This window comes from Mercenaria mercenaria, chromosome 11, assembly GCF_021730395.1.
Source record: "Mercenaria mercenaria strain notata chromosome 11, MADL_Memer_1, whole genome shotgun sequence".
Lineage (NCBI taxonomy): Eukaryota > Metazoa > Mollusca > Bivalvia > Venerida > Veneridae > Mercenaria > Mercenaria mercenaria.
Genome location: NC_069371.1, coordinates 75,014,886 through 75,039,098, shown reverse-complemented (window position 1 = coordinate 75,039,098; position 24,213 = coordinate 75,014,886). Strand labels below are relative to the sequence as shown.

The window sequence follows — 24,213 nt, the reverse complement described above, 5'->3', positions numbered from 1 at the left end:
TTGATCTCCAAGTGTGACCTTGACCTTTAAGCTAGGGTTCTGAGTGTTGCGCATGACACGTCGTTTTATCATGGGGAACATTTATGCCAAGTAATATTAAAATCCCTTGATGGATGTCAGAGTTCTGGACCGGACAGGAAAAAAACCCTATTGACCTTTGACCTCCAATTGTGACCTTGACCTTTGAGCTAGGAGTCGGGGTTTTGCGTATGACACGTCATCTCATCATGGGGAACATTTGTGCGAAGTAATATTAAAATCCCTTCATGGATAGCAGAGTTATGGACCGGACACGAAACAGACCCTCTTCATGCCATGTTAACATCTGACTGCCAAATATGACCTTGACCTTTGAGCTGGGGGTCTGAAAGTTGTGCATGGCACATCGTCTTATTATGAGGTACATTTGTGCCAAGCAATATTAAAATCCCTTGATGGATGACAGAGTTATGGACCGGACAGGAAAAAAGCTCTGTTGACCTTTGACCTCAAATTGTGACCTTGACCTTTAAGCTAGGGGTCCGGGTTTTGCGCCTGACACGTTGTCTTATCATGGGGAACATTTGTGCCAAGTAATATTAAAATCCCTTCATGGATTACAGAGTTATGGACCGGACACGAAACAGACCCTGTTCATGCCATGTTAACATTTGACTGCCAAATATGACCTTGACCTTTGAGGAAGGGATCTGAAAGTTGTGCACGACACATTGTCTTATCATGAGGTACATTTGTGCCAAGTAATATTAAAATCCCTTCATGGATAGCAGAGTTATGGACCGGACAGGAAAAAAGTCCTGTTGACCTTTGACCTCAAATTGTGACCTTGATCTTTAAGCTAGGGGTCCTGGTTTTGCGCATGACAACTCGTCTCATCATGGGGAACATTTGTGCGAAGTAATATTAAAATCCCTTCATGGATGACAGAGATATAGACCGGACACGAAATTGCGGACGGACGGACGGACGGAAAGACGGACTGAATGACGGAAAAGCGCATTCCTATAGTCCCCGAAACTGGTTTTCAACCAGTAGGGGACTAATAAACAAACGTGTTTGTAAACATGGACGGTTCCAAACTGAAGGGGATCCATGCTCAGAAAGAATGACAAAATACAATACAATCCGTAGCCCTGACCAACCTATAAACCGGGTCAGTCTGTTTTATAAGTACAACAACACTGTTGACCCATGTAAACGAGGAGTATATGGAAATTGTGAAATAAATGTCAACAGACCCACGCAAAGCATTTCTATTCTACAATCAATGGAATTAAAACATCTGGCACAAAGATCGAGTTTACAAAGAAAAGGAGTGGCGAGACAATTGCAACTAATTGATTGGTATTACATTCTCGGTAATGGTTTGTTGTATAGATCTTTTTATAAGAGATAACACATTGGTGCATTTTGTATACGACTTATTACAATTGGAAGACAGCGTTAGATATTTCTATTTTTATTTTATGTGCGTAGATTATAGGTAGAAATCAATTTTCAAACAACACGCCCGCATAGTTTAATAGGGAGAGCGCAGATTTACGGATCTCGGGGTCGAGAGTTCAATCCTCGGGCGGGGCGTATGGTAGAAGGCACTGTGTCTGAAATCATTCATCCTCCACCTCTGATTCATATGGGGAAGTTGGCAGTTACTTGCGGAGAACAGGTTTGTACTGGTAAAGAATCCAGGAACACTGGTTAGGTTAACTGCCCGCCGTTGCGTAACTAAAATACTGTTGGAAGACGGCGTAAAACCCAAAACAAAACAAACAAATAATCTTCAAACAAGATTCAATGCACGCTCGAAGACGGCGTTAAGTCATGCTTCACATTAAAGCTGCTCATCCGTCTAAGATTAATCCTGATTTATCACCCTCCTTATACCTTGTGCTGGTGCATCTAATATCACTATCGAAGTATATACGGTTTAAATCAATTCTTCATACTTTCCTAAAAAGTACATTGTTTAGGTATACAGCTGCAAAAGTGTGAAAGTAATTTTTAACCTGAATTCAATTAATCTCTTGTGCACTGGTCTCCTCTTATAGCGAAGAGACCTCTGCCATTAAGACTTCTATAAGTTAAGTTATAGAAATTGTTTCGAGTATTTTAGAGATTTAATACTAGTCAGAGCGATAAAATTAAAACAATCGAAATCAATAACATTTGTATTTCTTTCCAGCGGTCATGTGATTTTCATAGTCACGTGGTATTTTTGAGCGCAATTTGATATAATTTCGTAATTTAATTTAACCACTGACATATCTTCAGCGGAAATGGAAAGCACTTAAATAATTGGGAAGAAAGAAATAAAACATATGGGATATTAATGAAAATACACCCAATTCATAGCGTATACATCACTAAGAGTATAGGTCACATAGATTAACTCTTCGAGATAAATGCGACGTTACAATCAGTGGCTTCATTATTCCTTCATAGATTCTTGGTATAATCAGTAAATGTGTGAAATTGACGCGCTGGTGTTTTCTGACATATATTAGTACATATCATGGTTCGGGAATGTCAGCGGATATATCTGAGGGTATTTAATGAATAACTGCGATACCTACGAATCTGTCTTTAAAAGTGGGTTTCCGTTGGTTAAGGACTTGATTTATTTATACTTTCAGTTAGTGTTTTAATTATTCCCAGGGACAAGAGTAACGTTGAGTACCAGTTAACTCTATTTACACACCTCATAGCTTATTGCTGTTGTCTCGTTTTGTATTTGTGATGTAACACGTTTATCGTTTACTGGTAATAAGTGGGGTCTGTGTTTGTTAGGTTGATGTGGTCTGCTTTGTAAGGTCATTTTTTTTGTGTGTGGTGTTACTCATAAATCCGTTTTTATTTGTTATTCACATGCATACCATGTTGTATCAGACAAAATGGAACAACATTTAACAAGAAGGAGACACGCAATTAAAAGAACCTCAACTGTTTTAGTATGTTTATCATTGTATTTCCAGCTTTACATTAAATGTTGCTTAACGTTTTCGTTCAGCTTACAGTTTGAAGCAACGAAATTCAATGTAGTTTCCAAATACCATCTTGACATTGTCGTTAGCTTAAACGATAGAAATATCCGCCAAAATATTTTGTTAAACAATAGAAATATGGTAAATGTAAACAAATCTTACGCAATTTTTATATTTTAGTTTGCAATATCCGCCGTGAACCAGAGAGTTGGAGAGCAGATAGTTCAAGAAACACTTAATTATACAAATTTAGAAACAGACGTAAATGCAAACTTACCATATATTCACAAGCAAACAAATTATTCGTCTTGTATCATTTCACATTCATCTTATTATTCCAGATAAGACAAGTGTTGCACAGTAGCACTCTCAAAATCCACAAAATAATATGTAAGCGAAACATCCATAGGTTAAACTGAAATCACAACTAGACATCTAGCTGTGCTCAATATTTCGCATTGCACAAAATTATCATCTTCAATACCGTAGATACTTAAACTAAGCTCTGTTCAAATCAAATAGAAAAGTACAAAATTACAAAGTTTATTTCCAAAGAATTTCATTTACCAAAATATCGTGATTTTTTACACGCCTGGCGTATAAACTAAAACACAGCTTGTCACACTTTTTATAATATACAAGCGTGTCTTAGTCATTACATGCGTGATGTAACTTATCTGTACTTATGGAAATAATGTTGGTGAAATGCCATAAAAAATGCTAATTATCTCATTATTACACTAAGACAGCTTCAGTTTGCACGTAATTCAATTAGTTACTCCATTGTTAATAAATCTTTTAACATTACCTCTCACATAAATCAACTAACTGATCTAGTTTTTTTTATCCCGTTTAATATTTATAAAGCATATATTAACCGAATAACCCTTCCCCCTATATAATCGTAACCCGGCCAGGAAATGTAAAAAGGTCAACTAAAATTAATGTTTTTGCATTTTGCATATATATATAACATTGATGTGTGTTTATTACTCTTTAAAACTACAATTGCAGAAAAAATTAACAAAGTAAGGGCATTTGAAATCACTTTACACAATTGTTTCTTTGCACGTTTTAGTTAACAAATATCCTGTGCAAAAGCTGTATCTTTTTTCATATGTCGTTAAACATATTTTATTGCGATCATGGCACGTCACGTCTACTTAATAAATACCGATTGAAACGTATCAAAGTGTCAAAAACTGTATAGCATCGTATTGAAATACTTGAAAAACACACTTCAGTCAAAGCAAAACTTCAAAATAGATCTTAAATTGATTTCTAATATATCAGAATTCCCGCCTACAACAATGTGAATAAATTATCTGAAGTGTTAAAACATACAAATGTAGATCCAAAAGGGACAGCAACGTTCAAAAGGCGAAACAATACTGTTATAACAGAGTATGATGGATGTCTACATAACCAATAGCTACACATAAAATTAAAGAAAACATACGGACAATTTAAAGTGGAATACAGTTGGATCCTGTTTGCATCAGTAGCTGAAAATAATATTATGTGTTAACCGGTTAAAAAAAATACTTGCAATTCCCACCATGTTCCGTCGTAACAGGGCACTGTAAATAACGTTATTCCCGCCTGATGAATCATCCTAAACGCATACAGAGGTAACATATGAAGAACAAAAGCACGGATAACAATACAATAGGAAAAGCAATATTCAGAGAACGCAGCCTACACAACAAATGTAAGGATATGAAACCACTCGATATCTACAGAAAAGTGCACAGACGAAGAAAAGCAAACAGAAAACAAGGAAAACACGACACTACTAAAGAACACATTGAGGTAACCCCTAAGAACGACCGGTGTCAAAACACAACTGGGGAGCTTAAACTGGTGAATTGCACGCATATCCTCATTATCAATCCCTATGATGTTCCAAAGTAACAGGAATTATTCACGCCAGTTGTAAACCTAACAAACACAACAGCAATACTCATGTTAAAATATATAACAAACGACTGAAACAAGCATATCCTTATACTCAATGTCTTTGCAGAAAGCAAAGCAACAAGGGAACCATCATTAAGAGATATTTACATACTTTGTATATGAACATATTACAAAACTTACCAAACGAATCAGCTATCAATTAGACCTGTCTGTGAAGACGACGCAATGTTTTAGTAAATTACTGCAAGACGTATATCCGAAAACAAGAATGATTATTCAATCACACATCCTTAATCAGCAACGTGCAGTGTTAGATTTCTTAAATATGTCTTAAAGAAAATTCTAAATATTTATTATTGCAAAATTCAGTTAAAAAATAAACATAAACCTATTTTAAATAAAATTCCGAAAGAATCCCATTCAATAAATTTCAGTGAAAAAAAAACGCCCGTAACTTTCAAACCTTTGACACACTTCTATTAAAATTCAACCCTGAATTCATAAGCCAAACCGTCAGTTGTCTTATCCTGTCACTTTAATATCTTCTAGCGATATTTTAATGTATCGAGGCACACATATGTATATGTGCGTTTCTCAGGTTCTACATAAATTAGTATCATTGCATTATGTAATCTACTTCTTAATTCCACAAAGCATAACAGTTAACTAGTTTTATATCCTTTAAACATGCAATCATTATAAAAGCTATTTACGACACATTGTCCTACATAAATACAACCCTTGTTCTTGACTGACAATGTGGGTTGTCACTCTGTAGAACTATTCTTTTTTATCTCATGACATATTTCGAAATATTTGTTTATAATGACTATATGTTTTTTTCTGCACGATACATTAAATAAGAATTTGAACGATTATATGAATCTACAGTGGTGAAGTATACAAGAGCTGTTTGTAAAACACGTATGCTCCCAATGATGGCTTGTCCCATTTTCAGTCCCGTGATCACAATGACCTTGACCTTTGACCTACTAGCTCCAATAACAAAAGGGGTCATCAACTTTATATACCCAATCATGCTATCAAGTGTCAAGATACTGGGTCAAGTTGTTCTCAAGTTAATGGGCGGAAACTGTTTTCTAAGTTCCGGCGCTTTTAACCTAGACCTTGCTCTATGTGAACCCGAAAACCAGTAGGGGTCTTCTACTTCAATAAGCCAAATCTTGCTATCACGTTTGAAGGTGCAGAAATAGTTTTCAATGTTCAGCTCCCTGTGACCTTGACCTTTGACATATTGACCCCCGAAACAATAGATGTCATCTACTGCATATGGTCAGTCATGCTTTCAAGCTTGAAGATTCCATGTAAAGTGGTTCTTAAGGATCCAGTTATTGGACGGACACTGTTTTCAAGTTTCATGTCCATGTGACCTTGACCTATGACCTACTAACCCAAAACACAATAGAGGTCATCTTCTTTTTAAGTCTGTTCATGGTACTACATGACCCCGTTTGCTTTTAGAATAAGTAGGTTAAATGTCAAGGTCATAATGCCCTTCAGTTTGAAAATTGTTACCGCTCATATACCCAGGAACACTTTAGCCAACAGTCATGTGTCGGTGCGACGTTAAACCCAACGAAAAAAAAAATCAAACTGCATAGGGTAATTGTCTGCAGCCAGTATACTGGTTTGTGTATCAGTAGGTCAAAAGTCACAGTCATATCGACCGCTATACTGAAAACATTTTGCGCTTAAAAACTAAAGAACGCTTACACCTTACGCTTTTAACTTCATAGACATATTGCATGTGGTCAACGAATGACCCCTAATGTTTTGAAGGAAAAGGTAACGGTGACCTTTAAAACTCGAAACGGTTTTGAACACTATCTTAAGCACTTGTTGGCTTTCAAATGTCATAGAATGATTGCCTGTGGACAGGAAATGACTTCAATTTATTTGGTTTAGTACCTTAATGGTTCAGGCCATAATAAAGCTTTCTGATTAATCACTAGAGAAAGCTTGTGCCTATGGCTGTCTGTCTTCATAGATGGGTACCTGTTGTCAGTCAATAACCCCCTTCCTTAGGTCATCTTGGTAAAAGGGCAAACTCAAAGTCACAGCATATAAAATTACATTCCAAGCTGCCTTCGACTGGCTATCATTGTAGTTTACAAACAGCTCTTTTTTACATGCTTAACGTGCAACATGTAACATTTTATAAGTTTTATAATCAATCCTCAAGCGGATTAGTCATTATGCTCTTCCTAAAATGCTAACGTGCAGAATCCAAGTGAGTCAAATAGTTCACTAAATAATACCATATTAGGAATGTTTCAATTTTCTTAAATAAGATAATTTGCTTTGATATTACACAAACTATTACATTCAGCTATTTTAATATCCTTCCTAAAGCCTTATTAAATGTTTTATAGATTCTTCTTGACTAAAGATACTCAATAATGCTACAGTATTTGTAGAGGATTGAAACTATAGCGTCGAAGGGCAAGAGATTCTAGACCAGCGGCCTTTACCGCTCAGGTAAGATCTTCAAATCCGACAAAGATATATTTTTGATAGCCTGAAAAAAATGAGATATCAGTAATTTTAGTCAAAAATTGTCAAAATTTTATATCGATAGTACTGATAATTTCTGAAATGGTAAGAGCAGACAGTATTCAGATAACAAAGCTATAAACATGGTCAAATTGTTTTTATTAACATTTATAAATTTTAAAGATCACATTGTCTCAAATATTCATGCTTAAGTATAAAGTCTAAAATACGTAAGATTGCACCATTCTCCAGACCTAAACCCTGCATCCTCCGCTGAACAGACTCCGTATATTCATACATAGGTAAACATTACAGCACTATTATTTTTTGAAAGACTGTTATCTGGCATAATTTTGTTCTAGTATGAGACAACCGTTCGGACGCTATTCTGCATTGGCAGGATATGATATATCATTCATTTCCGTAAAAAGTGTTTTTCTTACATCATTTACCACCTGTAGTGCGACCTATGACAAATAAGGGATATATAACATATATAACCGTAATTATGCTTTTTTAAAAAATATTTTTTCAATGACTGACCGTCTAACTTTTCGGTCTTGTTAGTTTGTATTTAGCCTATTCTGAACGGTTTATAACTGGGCTTTGAAGTAAGATTTTTCTGAAAGAGTATTCACTTGCCCAAAAGACGGTCAGCCATTGATAAAGAACTTTTTTTTGACAAAAAATTACGGACCTGAAAGCAATGCACATGTCAAAATGCTCATGATAACATTTCTAATGCCTCATTGTCACAGGGGCAAAAATAAATTCAAAATGACATTTTGGCATTTTTTCTCTTAGAAAACATTATAATTGTAATATATTTAAGTGTATACTCATGGACCCATACTTATCCTAGCTATGTTACTGCCACCTGTAGTTCTGCATATAATATCTTGTCGTTTAAACTATGCTTTGAAAAGATACCAAAGTACGCTTAAGAAACTATATTATTAGGTATAAAAAGTGTATTTAATTACAGCAATTAAGACTTTTTAAATTCAATGCTAACCAATTTTATCATTCATATTTTGATTTTCGTTTTACTTTAAACGATTATTTACAACCTAAGTGTTATAATGTTAAACATTTGTCTACTTTTCATTTTTGATCTGTTAATTAGATAAGCTTATTATATGCTCTCTTTCATTACAGTCATTAAAACTTAAAAAAAATCGGTTAAAATAACATTCTTCATAAACGGCTTAAATTGGTCACAGGGCATATCATGAACTCATAAAATACCTTAGCGGTTTTCTAGAGCCCGTACCTCTAACAAAGTGACAATTTTTCAACAGTGGAAATGACTATAAATATAGAATTTTTCATTACAATTGCATTTGGTATTATTATCATCATTATTATTATTACTATCATCGTTATCACATGTTTGATTATAAACATTGTTACAGTTATAATAATTGTCATTATTATTAATAATACTCTAGTACAGTAATAATATTTCTGAAGTATATTGCATTTATTAAAGTATTATTCTTAACATAGATAGTGGTCTGTGTTTGCATGATTCTGCATGACAGCAGATGTCTGATAGGGCATATTAAATGGATCATCTTGAGTTAAGCGCAACCATGTCTCTTTCAACAGTGTTAACGTTTTTATATACGTAGGTTTACACATTATGTTTTTGTGATTCGCGCGCCATGAAACTTAAAGCTGCTGACGCACAGTTTGTCTCCGCTGCGACAATTATTATGAAGTCGCAAAATCTTAGGAATAAAAACATAACTCTAAGTGTCCTGCAAAAAACTGTTCAGTTTACGTTTTTGTGACATGGTGTAGTCAGAATAAAAAACAATTCTGAACTAAGGCAACTACCCGGTCTGTTTGTTTAGGACAGAGACATGTACCACCAGGTAATATTATTATCATTATCTTATTACTCGATCACGGTGGCCTTGACCCATGAATAATGAACACCCTTACATATAACAAATTCCAAAAGCTGTGGGATATAAAACATCTGACGAAAATGTTTACCAAAACATTACACGATATATATTTAAATTTATCACATTTCTGTGAGTGAAAACCATTGCTTGGGATGCAGAATTCTATCAATGAAGAAGACATCCAGCTGGCTAACGGAAGGTCGGTGGTTCTACACAAGTGTCAACTCATACATTAAAGAATGCACGAAAGGGCACCATAGTGTAAACATTCAGCGTAAGAAACTGAGAATATTTCATATTAGTTATGTTGATGTGACCTTAAAGACAACAAAAACAAAAGAAGTTCATCAAGTTTAGATATTGATGAGTGGTATTTAAATTGAATAGATTGGCGATAACACTGTTAATAAGACTTGCTATGTTTTACTAATAGTTATGAATCGAAATGACATTTTGTGTATACTAAATACGCGTGGACTAGTAAGACAAGATAATTTTGAAAACAAAACTGCTGTGCTAGAATATACAGCTACATTCTTAACTAAGTTATAGTATTTTAAGACCCGTGTTCAGCTGTTGAGTGAAGTGCAGGCTATTGGCTTGCACCAATGAAACAAGATAATTCCGAGTGCAATAGAACTGAATCAAAATTCTTACTAAATTATATTATTTAAAGACCCAACACATCCTAGCGACCTACTTTTCTTCCCAGATGAACTTTTTAAAAACCATTCGGATGATGTTGTTAATATACAGCTATTCTACAAGACGACAGGACAATTTAGACACTCCCTGAATAAATGTGTTTGCGCAATTTTATTTGTATACTTATTCAATCAATATCAGTATAGTTTTAACAACATAGATGAATAAATATATTGCCCGGTAGATACAATGTGGCATCTGCATCAAATACTGTGCATAATGCTGTATTCATTCAATAATATTTCATAAATGAAAAGTATTGTCTTGGCTTAAAATATATCTCTATTAATTTGTAACTAGATACTGGTATTGCTCAGGGTATTTTTCATACAAATCATGTATAACTATCATTATGGAATAACAAGAGAAGAGAGATATTCTGAGGCGCGTCTTTAAGACCAGCGTGAAGTTGTTTATTGAACTGTAGTCTAGGGGTACTAAGTACGCTTGCACCAGTAAATCAAGACAATACCGACTACAATAACTGAATCAAAGCCATTACAGCTATCTTCTTACTAAATTATACTATTTAAGACCAGTGTGAAATTATTTACTGAAGTGCGGCCAAGCAGTACTGGGTACGCTTGCTTCATATTTGCAGATAGAGAAGCTGCCAAATGTATCTGGTACATGTAAGCTATGCCACGTGACATTTTTCGTCTATCAAGTGACTATTTTAGCGTCGACTCAGTTAAGTTTTTTGAACGGTATCTCAATAGTGATATGGCACAGAAAAGAACAAATGGTGGAAAATGGCAATGTAACAACTGGTGTATGTATTAGTGTATTGTATAAGTTCACACATACTTATAAACTATATCACTAGTATAAAGACTAAACTCTCATTAGGTGGATAAACATCCTTACCATAAAGCATTTTATATTCCTTATTTAATTTGTACGAAAGGTCAATAACTCTCGCTCAAGTCAATATTAGCGGACAGCATACACGCAAATTGTAAAATAAATGTCAACAGACCCACGCAATGCATATCTATTCTATAATCAATGGAATTAAAACATCTGGCGCAAAGATCGAGTTCTCAAAGAGCAGGAGTGGCGAGACAGTTGCAATTAATTGATTGGTATTAAACTGTTGTCTAGATCTTTTTATAAGAGATAGCACTTTGGTGCATTTTGTATACGACGTATTATAATTGGGAGACAGCGTGTAGATATTTGTATTTTTATTTTATTTGTATTGTAAATTATAAGTTGAAATCAATCTTCAAACAATATTAAATGTACGTCAGAAGACGGCGTAAAGTCATGCTTCAAATTAAAGCTGATTATCCGTCTTGGTTAAATCCTGTTTCACCACTCTCCTTATACATAAAAAACTAGAAAAAACAAAAATCCATTGAATGTTTATTAAGCTGAGTTTGTCTGTCTTGTAAGGTCGAATATTTTGTATGTGGTGTTATACAGAAATCCGTTTTTATTTTCTATTCACATGCATATCGGGTCTATCAGACAAAATCGAACAAATTTTAACAAGAAGGAGACACGCAATTAAAAGAACGTCTATAGATAGTTTCTCATTTATCAATTCTCTTCGAATAGCTGTACAGATACCTGCTATTTGGTATGTTTATCAGTGTTTTTCCAACTTAACATTAAATGTTGCTTAACGTTTTCGTTCAGCTTGCAGTTTGTAGCAGAAACAGAAACTTAAGTCTTCAGCATTAGAGAATCTGTAGAGTAATAAAACTGCAGTTAATGTAAATATAAGTCTGAGGCTCTGCCACTAACCCATAAAATATTTTACGTATCTAAAGCCAAATCTCAAAGAATGTAGTTTCCAAATAACATCTTGACATTGTCGTTATCTTAAATGATTGAAATCTCCGCCAAAATATTTTGTTAAACAATAGAAATACATGTATGGTAAATGTAAACAAATCTTACGCATTTTCCATATTTTAGTTTACAGTATCCGCCATGAACCAGAGAAGTGGAGAGCAGATAGTTCAAGAGAAACTTAATAATACAAATTTAGAAACAGACAAAAATGCAAACTTACCATATATTCACAAGCAAACAAATTATTCGTCTTGCATCATTTCACATTCATCTTATTATTCCAGATGAGACAGGTGTTGCACAGTAAAATGTTCTCAAACTTCACAAAATAATAATTAAGCAAAACATCCATAGGTTAAACTGAAATCACAACTACACAACTAGCTGTGCTCAATATTTCGCATTGCACAAAATTATCATCTTCAATACCGTAGATACTAAAACTAAGCTCTGTTCAAATCAAACAGAAAAGTACAAAATTACAAAGTTTATTTCCAAAGAATTTCATTCACCAAAATATCGTGATTTTTTACACACCTGGCGTATCAACTAAAAACACAGCCTGTCACACTTTTTATAATATACAAGCGTGTCTTAGTCGTTACATGCGTGATGTAACTTATCTGTACTTATGGAAATAATGTTCGTGAAATGCCATAAAATATGCTAATTATCTTATTATTACACTAAGACAGCTTCAGTTTGCACGTAATTCAATTAATTACTCCATTGTTAATAAATAATATATGGACGCTTTTAACATTTCATTACCTCTCACATAAATCAACTAACTGATCTAGTTTTTTTATCCCGTTTAATATTTATAAAGCATATATTAACCGAGCAACTCATTCCCCTATATAATCTTAACCCGGTCAGGGCCTAGTTTCCGTACAAGCAGCCAAATGCATTCTTGAATATAAGAGTCGAAGTGTAAAAAGGTCCACTAAAATTAATATTTTTGCATATTATATATATATAACATTGAAGTGTGTTTATTACTCTTTAAAATACAATTGCAGAAAAAAAGTAAAAAAAAAGTAAGGGCATTTGAAATGTCATCACTTTACACACCTGTTTCTTTGCACGTTTAAGTTAACAAGTATCCCGTGCAAAAGAGAAGATGATGTATCTGTATCTTTTTTCATATGTCGTTATACATATTTTATTGCGATCATAACACGTCTAGTTATACTGATTGAAACGTACGAAAGAGTCAAAAACTGTATAGCATCGTATTGAAATACTTGAAAACACTTCAGTCAAAACAAAACTTCAAAATAGATCTTAAATTAATTTCTAATATATCAGAATTCCCGCCTACAACGATGTGAATAAATTATCTGAAGTGTTAACACATACAAATGTAGATCCAAAAGGAACAGCAACGTTCAAAAGGCGAAACAATACTGTTACAACAGAGTATGATTGATGTCTACATAACGAAGAGCTACACACAAAATTAAAGAAAACATAAAACAAACGGAAAATAAGAAGAAACAAAAATTGATAGTGGAATACAGTTGGATCCTGTTTGTATCAGTAGCTGAAAATAATATTAATTTATGTGTTAACCGGTTAAAAAAACTTACTTGTAATTCCCACAATGTTCCATCGTTACAGGGCATTGTAAATAACGTTATCCCCGCCTGATGAATCATCCTAAACGCATATAGAGGTAACTTATGAAGAACAAAAGCACGGATAACGATACAATAGGAAAAGCAATATTCAGAGAACCCAGCCTACACAGCAAATGTAAGGATATGAAGTCGCTCGATATCTACAGAAAAGTGCACAGACGAAACAAAACAAATAGAAAACAAGGAAAACACGACACTACTAAAGAACACATTGAGGTACCCCCTAGAAACGACCGATGTGAAAACACAACTGGAAGCTTAAACGGGTGAATTGCGCGCACATCCTCACCATCAATCCACACGATGTTCCAAAGTTACAGGAATTATCCACGCCAGTTGAATACCTTACAAACACAATACCAATAAGAATGCTCATGTTTAAATATACAACAAACAACTTAAACGAACATACCCTTGTATTCAAGGTCTTTGCAGAAAGCAGAGCAACAAAGGAAACCATTAAGAGATGTTTACATATATCAACGTATTAGAAAACTTACCAAAGGAATCAGCTAACAATTAAACTGTCTGTTGAGACAACGCACAGTACACTACTGCAAGAAGTATATCCGAAATCAAGAATGATTATTCAATTACACATCATAAATCAGCATCGTGCAGTGTTAAATCTCTTAAAAGAATTCTATTTTTTTAACACTGCAAACACAAGTTTTTAATTCAATTACCTTGTTTATTCATAAAGAATCCCATTCATTAAATTTCAGTAGAAGAAAAACGTCCGTAACCTTCAACAGACTGACACACTTCTGTTAAAATTTAAACCTTAATTCATAAGCCAAACCGTCAGTTGTCATACCCTGTCACTTTTATTATGTTTAGCGGTTTAAGTGGTAATAATGTATCGAGGCGCACATTTGTATACGTGCTTTGCTCAGGTTCCATACAAATCGGTTTCATTACATTATGTAATTTACTTTTTTATTCCACAAAGTATTACAGTGATCTAGTTTTATATCCTTGAAACATGCAATCAGTATAGAAGGTATTTACGACACGTTACTCTACATAAATACAACCCTAGTTCTTGACAATGTGGGTTGTCATGCTGCAGATCTATTCTTTTTTACCTCATGACATATTTCAAAATCTTTGTTTAAAATTACAAAATCTTTTCTGGAGATTTGAACGATTATATGAGTCTACAGAGGTGAAATAAAGAAGAGCTGTTTAAAAAACATGTATGCCCCATGATGGCTTGTCCCAACATCAGTCCCGTGATCACAATGACCTTGACCTTTGATCTACTAATCCAAAAACAATAAAGGTCATCAAGTTTATAAGCCTTATCATGATATAAAGTTTGTACATACTGGGTCAAGTTGTTCTCAAGTTACTTGGCGGAAACCATTTTCAAGGTTCCGGCCCTTGTGACCTAGACCTTTGACTTACTGACCCCAAAAACCAATAGGGGTCTTCTACTTCATTAAGCCTAATCACGCTATCAAGTTTGAAGGTGCAGAAATAGTTTTCAATGTTCAGGTCCATATGACCTTCATCTTTGACCTTTTGACCCCGAAATAATAGGTGTCATCTTCTATATATGGTCAGGCATGCTTTCAAGTTTGAAGGTTCTAAGTTAAGTGGTTCTTGAGGAGGCTCAAGTTATTGGGGGGGGGGGGGGGGGGGGGGGGGGGCACTGTTTTCAAGGTTCATGCCAATGTGACCTTGACCTATGACCTACTAACCTCAAACACAATAGAGGTCATCTTCTTCATAAGCCAATTTATACTACTGCATGACCCCGATTGCTTTTAGAAAAGGCAGGTTAAATGTTAAGGTCATAATGCCCTTCAGTTTGGAAAATGTTTCCGCTCATTAATTTAGGAACGCTTTGGCTAACAGTCGTCAAACTTTTTAGGATAATGTTCTGTAGCCAGTAGATTGGTTTGTGGGTCAGTAGGTCAAAAGTCACAGTCACATTGACCGCTATACTGAAAACAGTTTGCGCTTAAAACTAAAGAACGCTCATGCCTTCCGCTTTTACACTTCATAGATAATATGTAATCTATAAAGAATTTAAGTTTCCGTTGAAAGTATGCACCTTTGTGCATAAGAACGTAGATATTCTTGGCCATAATGCGTCGACTATAATATTATTTACACTGAACGGTACTAGTATTAATGCCGCAATATATAAGTTGATGCTACACAGTTTAGGTTAATCATACTTTTATCATTTTCTCATAAAAAACATGTACAAATATTCAAATAACATGTAATAACAAATATAAGGCATATAATTCTGTGTAAGTATCAGCATGTATTAGAATTAAAATTAACAAAACCGAAAGGGTTGGGCCGCAAGATATTGCAACATCAGAGAGATGGCCCTTTCCCATCATAGCAATCAAATAGTAATAAAATGGGCATTGAGTTTCTGCTGTCGAAACTAACTGGAAAATATGTTTCATTCTTTTAATATATTTTAAGAAAACATGATTTAATATTAGTATTGTATGAATTATAGAAGCAAAATATTACTGAAAATGAAAATGTTGCAGGCTCGGTCAAATTGAGCCTGTTCATGGAATGTAGTGGCAATGCATGCTCTCGTCCACGCCACCTAGCCCCGAAATGAGTAGCAAAAAACATCTCCACGTGTTATAAGTTTCAAAGTACAATTAATTAAGAGACATCCGCAGATCTCCTCATACGGTTGTGTACTTGGACCTTTCAGTGATATATTGGAGTGCAACTCATAAAAAAGCGGCGTATGGGCCACATTTTAAATAACGCTAGCACTAAACAAGAGTACAATGTGTGTAGAACTAAACAAAATAGAATTTAGCGAGGAATTTAGTGGTTATGGAGTCTGCATATAAAACTTGACAGTGTTACGATTATTAAATCGCTGTATCATTTATCTGTACATTATTGCAGTTATTCAGTAACTGGCCATCTGATAAGTGTGAGCATAACAACAAAAAGTACATAGCTGTTGTGAATAAAAAAGATATCGGCTATTTTAGGCTCTGTTGAAACCTTGAATTGTCTTTTGAGAAGATGTTGTTGTCGTCCCAGGGTGCGGTCGTTCTAACAGGTAATCAAAGCAAGAAAAATTAGGAACGAAGCCCGGTAACAGCATTATATAACTTAATCAGATATTCCGTTTCAATCAAACGTTAAGATAAAACTGCCTTTTAATCCAAACAGAACAGTGTGCAATTCTGTACTGGGTACCTACTACACTGTTCACGTGCACATTTCATGTTTGTTTTGTGAGATTTAAAGTATGTTTTACTTATTTTACGCTGGGTTTTAAAGGAATGAGTGAGTGAGTGAGTTGGGTTTTACGGCGAATCGACACAAAATGGTCATATATCGCCAATGGGTTTTAAAGGAATGTTTAGTCATATTAAATATATGAAATAAAATATATGGTGGCATCTTGGTAAAATCAGAAAGAGATTCATGACGTATTTTCAAGTGTTCTCACAATTTGTTTACCAGGTATGTTCGATTTGGTCTCGTTCATTGCTGTCTCGCTGACGCTGACCATCAGATTCATCTCATACTATGTGGTGTTCGGGGAAACGCAGAGAGACGTCCATTGCAATACTTAAAATCCATTACAAGGTAAGCTTTGTGTACAAGCTAGTCAGCGCTAAAGTACAGCATAAATGAGACTGAAAGATCTGTGAACTACACATACTGGTATATCATCGACCAATTACATAAAAAGGAAACAACTTTTAGAAAGTCTCTTTAGGTTAATATAGTGCAGTTTGCTATTGCATTTGCAACTGCTCGCATAGAAAGCAAGGTAAAACAAGCCTCCATCGGGTTTGAAAACTTTGGTCTTTTTCGTTGTTTTTTTTAAACAAAAATCCTATCTTAATTCCGATCTGTAGGGACGAGCCGTGTTACACCTCAAAATGGTAGCAACGCATTTTGATAGTCACTACCAAAATTCGGTCGAGTTTTGGTAGCGACAAAATGCGTTTCAAGGGTACATATGATGTGTTAAGGATCATGGAATGGAACGTATTTTGGTAGTTTTTTCTACATCAGGGGCTGTGCTCATTTTTACATTACGCACAATAGAGAGAGATAAAAGGAGGGAATGTCTCCTATAAAAATGGTGGGGAGGGGGTTCGGAGTTCCTCTCCCGAGATATAGTTTTCGTATAAAAACAACCAAAATGTAGATTCCTGAGCGTGTGAAAGGGGCCTCAATCTATGCAATAACATTGTATTGTTTTGTTGTTTTAATGTGCTAGTGTTGTCTGAGGGTTAGTCCACCGAGATTTTTTAAAGCACGAAAATGTTGAGTTCTGTAAAACGAAGTATAAATGTGAGGATGGCATTAAGTCGAGTAATGGTCAGACTCTTAAGGTTGCATGTCTACCTTGCATATATCTTTAAAGGTATTATACAACCCGTCTTATGTGACCTTTTCACGTGAATCTCCTGAATTTTAATCTCAAACAGTCTATACTTACTTTAGGGCGTTTATGAAACCTGTCCCAGGGACATGCGAACGACGCATCAACTAATTGTGGTGAACAGTTGTGCCAAGTTCCGTCAATATCTCTCGATGTATGTCAAAGTTAGAGTTGCACAGACCTCTCTCACGTGTGTTCCAATAGTCCTGCTTGACTGAATCCAGGGCCGTTATATTTTCAAGGTCAAAAGGTCAAGGTCGGATGAGTGACTAAGTTCCATCATGACTCTCTTTGAAATAATAGTGTCCATTCGTCACAAAATATTCTTTTTGTAAATCATGAGATTATCATTAATACCGTTTTGCGTTGGATGTGTACATATCCAACGCGTTTTGGTACTACATTTTTGTAAACTACCAAACTGCGTTGAGTGTAACGCATTTTGGTAGTGAGTATCAAAACTCGGCCGAACTTTGGTAGTGAGTATTACATCGGCATAAATCCTGTATTACATCAAAACTTTTATTCCCACCGCGTAGGTTTTGTTAGCCTTCCACTTCAGATAAAAAGTATGTAAATTATTTTCTATGAGAGAACATTGTATTTAGTATTAATCACAAATCAATTTTTTATATCTTTAACACATTATATGAACACATATATGAACACATAATTGCTCGTAGGTAAAAATGAAGAAAATGAACACTGGCCTTAAAATAGTGTGTATCGTCGACAAAATACAGGTGTGTTACAAAATTATTGAACACATGTGAATAAGCAGATATTCATGGTGGCGACTACATAATTAAATATTCATTGTTACATTCTAGCATGAGGATAATAGTGGCAACAATTCCTAAATGCTACGGCTCCTCTCTAGATTATAACTACAGAGTTGACATCACAGGTCCGCTCATGTGTATACAGTCTGAAGCAGAATTGTCAGATATGGCGCTTGCAAGCAGTAGATTATTATAAGATTATCCAAGATGTATACCAAATCGATCATGAAGATATCTTACAAAAAACATGCTATGAGGTAGTATCATTTTATGAAACATTTACTTAAATGTTCTTATATCCCGTATGTGATCCATTAACATACTTAGTACGTATAAGAGTAATTGAACGCTAAATGATTTTACAAACAAAAAGACAAAAAAAACGTAGGAATAATGTAAAATATGATGAGGGTTTTCATACATTTCGACTATTATACGACAACTTCAAAACCTTTCATTTCATGTTATATAGTAGAACAATGTTTGAAAGACGTTCTGTATATATCATATTGTCGTTTTAGCTATGATTTGAAAATGTACCACAGTATGCTTGGGAAACTATCTTATTAAATATAAAAAGTGTATTTAATTACAGCAATTATGACTTTTTAAACTCAATGTTAACCAATTTTATCATTCATATTTTGATAGCCGTTTTACTTTAAATGATTATTTACAACCTACGTGTCATAATGTGAATCATTTGTCTACTTTTCATTTTTGATCTGTAATTAGATAAGCTTATTATATGCCCTCTTTCGTTACCGTCATTAAAACTTGAAGAAAAAAAAACGGTCAAAATAGCATTCTTCATAAACGGCATAAATTGGTCACAGGACCTATCGTGAACTGATAAAATACCTTAGCGGTTTTCTGGAGCCCGTACCAATTTATCAACAGTGAAAATGACTATGAATATATATATGTTTTTCATTACAATTGCATTTGGTATTATTATTATTAATATTATTATTATTATTACATGTTTGATTATTTGTTTGTGATACGCGCGCCATGAAAAGCTTCTGGCACACAGTTTGTTGTCCTCGCTGCGACAATTATTATGAAGTCGCAAAATCTTAAGAATAGATAAATAACTCTGAGTGCAGTTTACGTTTTTGTGACATGGTGACATGAGAATACAAAAAATAATCTTAAAGAAAGGCAACTACCTGGTCTGTTTTTAGGACAGAGACATGTACCACTTAGTATTATTATTATTATTATCTTATTACTCGATCACGGCGACCTTGACACATGAATAATAAACACCCTTACATATTACAAATTCCAAAAGGCAAATGTTGAACAAAAACATTTTAAAACGATATATATTTAAATTCATCACATTTCTCTTATTGCTGTGAGTGAGAACCCTTGCTTGGGGTGCAGAATTTTATCAATGAAGAAGACATCCAGCTGGCTGTCAACTCATACATTAAATAATGCTCGAAAGGGCACCTCAGCTTCAAAAGCTGAGAAGATTTCATTTAAGTTATGTTGATGGGACCTTAAACAAAACAAAAGAAGTTCATTAAGTTTATATGTTGATGAGTGGTATTTTAATTGAATTGATTAACGATAATACTGTTAATTAGACTTGATGTGTTTGACTGATAGTTTTGAAACGAAATTACATTTTGTATATACTAAATACACGTGGACTAGTTATAAGATTATTTTGAATACAAAAATACTGTGTCAAAAATATACAGCTAACGTCTTACTTCTTACTCAATTTTAGCATTTTAAGACCAGAGTTAAGATGTTAAATGAGGTGCAGCCTACTGGCTTGTACCAATGAAAGAAACAATATAATTCCGAGTGCAATAGCACTGAATCAAAATTCTTACTAAAATGTATTACTTAAAGATCCATCACATCATAGTGACCTACTTTTTCTTCCCACATGAACTTTTTAAAAAGTCTTTCGGATGATGTTGTTAATATACAGCTATTCTACAAGACGACAGATGGACAATTGAGACTTTCCCTGAATAAATGTGTTTGCACAATCTTGTCTGCAAACATATTCAATCAATGTCTGTTTAGTATAGTTTTAACAACATAGATGAATAAATATCTTACCCAGTAGATATAAAGTGTGGTATCTACTGTGGTTTCATACTGTGCATAATGCTATACTCATTCAATAATATGTTTATACATGAAAAGCATTGTCTTTGTAATTAGATACTTGTACTTCTCGTTTTTTTTTCTTCATACAAATAATGTCGTTGTATAATTAACATCATGGAAATAGAAAAGAATAGAGTTATTCTGAGATGCGCCTTTAAGACCAGCGTGAAGTTGTTTATTGAACTGTAGTCTAGTGGCACTATAGGCAAGTTTGCAACAGTAAAAACAAAATAATTCCGAGAACAATAGTACTGGAACAAAAACATACAGCTATCTTCTCACTAAATTATATTATTTAAGACCAGTGTGAAGTTTTTTTTTTACTGAAGTTAGGCCTAGCAGTACTGAGTATGTTTGCTTACTATTTGTAGGCAGAGACGCTGTCAAATGTATATGGTGTGGTGGAAGTAAGCTACGCCACGTGACGTTTTCCGTAGACTGGACCACGTCTGTTACAGTAACTATTTTAGTGTCGACCCAGTTGTTTTTTAACGATATTTTAATGGTGGTATGGCGCAGAAAAGAACAAACGGTAACAAAATGACAATGTAATTGTTTTTGCTGTACAAAACCTGTGTATTGAACAATTGTTGTGTGTATTATTGTATTGTATAGGTTCACAGATACGACTAAACTCTCATTAGGCGGACAAATATCCTTACCATAAAGCATTTTATATTCCTCAATTAATTTGTACGAAATGTCAATAACACTCGCTCAAGTCAATATTAGTGGACAGCATACATGGAAATTGTGAAATAAATGTCAACAGACCCACGCAATGCATATCTATTCGGAAATCAATGGAACTAAAACATCTGGCACAAAGATCGAGTTTACAAAGAAAAGGAGGGGCGAGGCAATTGCAACTAATTGATTGGTATTACATTCTCGGCAATGGTTTGTTGTATAAATCTTTTTATAAGAGATAACACATTGGTGCATTTTGTATACGACTTATTACAATTGGGAGACAGCGTTAGATATTTGTATTTTCATTTTATTTGCGTAGATTATAGGTTGAAATCAATATTCAAACAACCCGCCCGCTTTGTTTAATAGGGAGAGCGCAGATTTACGGATCTCGGGGTCGACAGTTCAATCTTTGGGCGGGGCGTATGATAGAAGGCACCGTGTTTGAAATCATTTATCCTCAACCTCTGATTCATATGGGGAAGTTGGCAGTTACTTGCGGAGAACAGGTTTGTACTGGTAAAGAATCCAGGAACACTGGTTATGTTAACTGCCCGCCGTTGCATAACTGAAATACTGTTGGAAGACGGCGTAAAATCCAAAACAAAACAAACAAACAATCTTCAGACAAGATTCAATAAACGCTCAAAGACGCCGTTAAGTCATGCTTCACATTAAAGCTGCTCATTCGTCTTAGATTAATCCTGTTTTATCACCCTCCTTATACCTTGTGGTATCTAAGTATATACATGTACGGTTTAAATCAATTCTTCATACTTTCCATAAAAGTAAATTATTTCGATATACAGCTGCAAAAGTGTGAAAGTAATTTTTAACCTGTCATGAATTTAATTAATCTCTTATGCATTGGTCTTCTCTTATAGGGAAGAGACCTCTGCCATCAAGACTTTTATCAGTTAAGTTATATAAATTGTTTCGAGTATTCTAATCCTAGCGATAAAATGAAAACAATCGAAATAAATAACATTTGAATTTCTTTCCAGCGGTCATGTGATTTTCATAGTCACGTGGTATTTTTAAGCGCAATTTGATATAATTTCGTAATTTAATTTAACTACTGACATTAAACAATCTTCCACGGAAATGGCAAGCATTTAAATGATTTGGAAGAAAGAAATAAAAGCTATGGGATATTAATGAAAATACATCCAATTCATAGCGTATACATCACTAACATCATAGGTCGCATAGATTAATACTGCGATGTACATTGTAACAATCCGTGGCTTCATTATTCCCTCATAGATTCTTGGTATAATTATTAAGTGTGTGACATTAACGCACTGATGTTTTTTTGACACATATTAGTACATGCCGTGGTTCGGGAATGTCAGCGGATATATCTGAGGGTATTAATGAATAACTGCGATACCTACGAAACTGTCTTTAAAAGTGGGTTTCTGTTGGTTAAGGACTTGATTTGTTTATTCTTTTAGTTAGTGTTTTAATTATTCCAGGGGACTAGAGTAACGTTGAGTACCCGTTAACTCTATTTAAACACCTTGTAGCTTATTGCTGTTGTCTCGTTTTGTAGGTTGTGACGTATTACTGGTAATTTGTGTGTTCTGTGTCTGTTAGGTTGATGTGGTCTGCTTTGTAAGGTTGATTTTTTGTGTGTGGTGCTACTCATAAATCCGTTTTTATTTTCTGTTCACATGCATACCAGGTTGTATTAGACAAATGGAACAACATTAAACAAGAAGGCGACAAGCAATTAAAAGAACATCTATAGTTTATCATCTATCTATTCTCTTCGAATAGCTGTACAGATACCTGCTATGTAGTATGTTTATCAGTGTATTTCCAACTTTACATTAAATGTTGCTTAACGTTTTCGTTCAGCTTGCAGTTTGTAGCAGAAACAGAAACTTCAGCATTAGCTGTAGAGAATCTGTAGAGTAATAAAACTGCAGTTAATGCAAATATAAGTCTAAGGCTCTGCCACTAACCCATAAAATATATTACGTACCTAAAGCCAAATCTCAAAGAATATAGTTCCAACTAACATCTTGACAGTGTCGTTATCTTAACCGATTGAAATCTCCGCTTAAATATTTTGTTCAACAATAGAAATATGGTAAATGTAAACAAATCTTATGCATTTTCCATAATCCGCCGTGAACCAGAGTCTTGGAGAGCAGATAGTTCAAGAAAAACTTAATCGTACAAATTTAGAAACAGATGAAAATGCAACTTACCATATATTCGCAAGCAAACAGATTAATCGTCTTGCGTCATTTATTCCAGATGAGACAAGTGCTGCGCAGTAACACTTTCTCAAAATCCACAAAATTATATCTAAGCAAAACATCCATAGGTTAAACTGAAATCATAACTACACAACTAGCTCTGCTTGATAATTCGAATTGCACAAAATTATCATCTTCAATACCGTAGATACTAATACTAAGCTCTTTTTATAATATACAAGCTTGTCTTAGACATTACATGCGTGATGTAACTTATCTGTGCTTATGGAAATAATGTTGGTGAAATGCCATAAAAATGCTATTTATTTCATTATCACACTAAGATAGCCACAGCTTGCACGTACTTCAATTAATTACTCCATTTTTAATAAATAATGTATGAACGCTTTGAACATTACATTATATATGACATAAAACACCTAACAGATCTGGTTTTATATCCCGTTTAATATACGTATTGAGCAATAAATAAACCCGTTCC

The 24,213-nt window shown here is 34.4% G+C and overlaps 1 protein-coding gene across 2 annotated transcripts in view; it reads right to left on the bottom strand.

Moving 5' to 3' along the window:
* Positions 1-23,906, bottom strand: part of LOC123532534 (uncharacterized) — an 89,587-nt gene extending 65,681 nt beyond the window's left edge. For both annotated transcript variants that reach the window (XM_053517768.1, XM_045313993.2), the window contains exon 1: positions 23,721-23,906. The gene's annotated coding sequence lies outside the window, so the exon portion shown is untranslated. The remainder of the gene's footprint in view (positions 1-23,720) is intronic.
* Between the last annotated feature and the right edge of the window lie 307 nt (positions 23,907-24,213).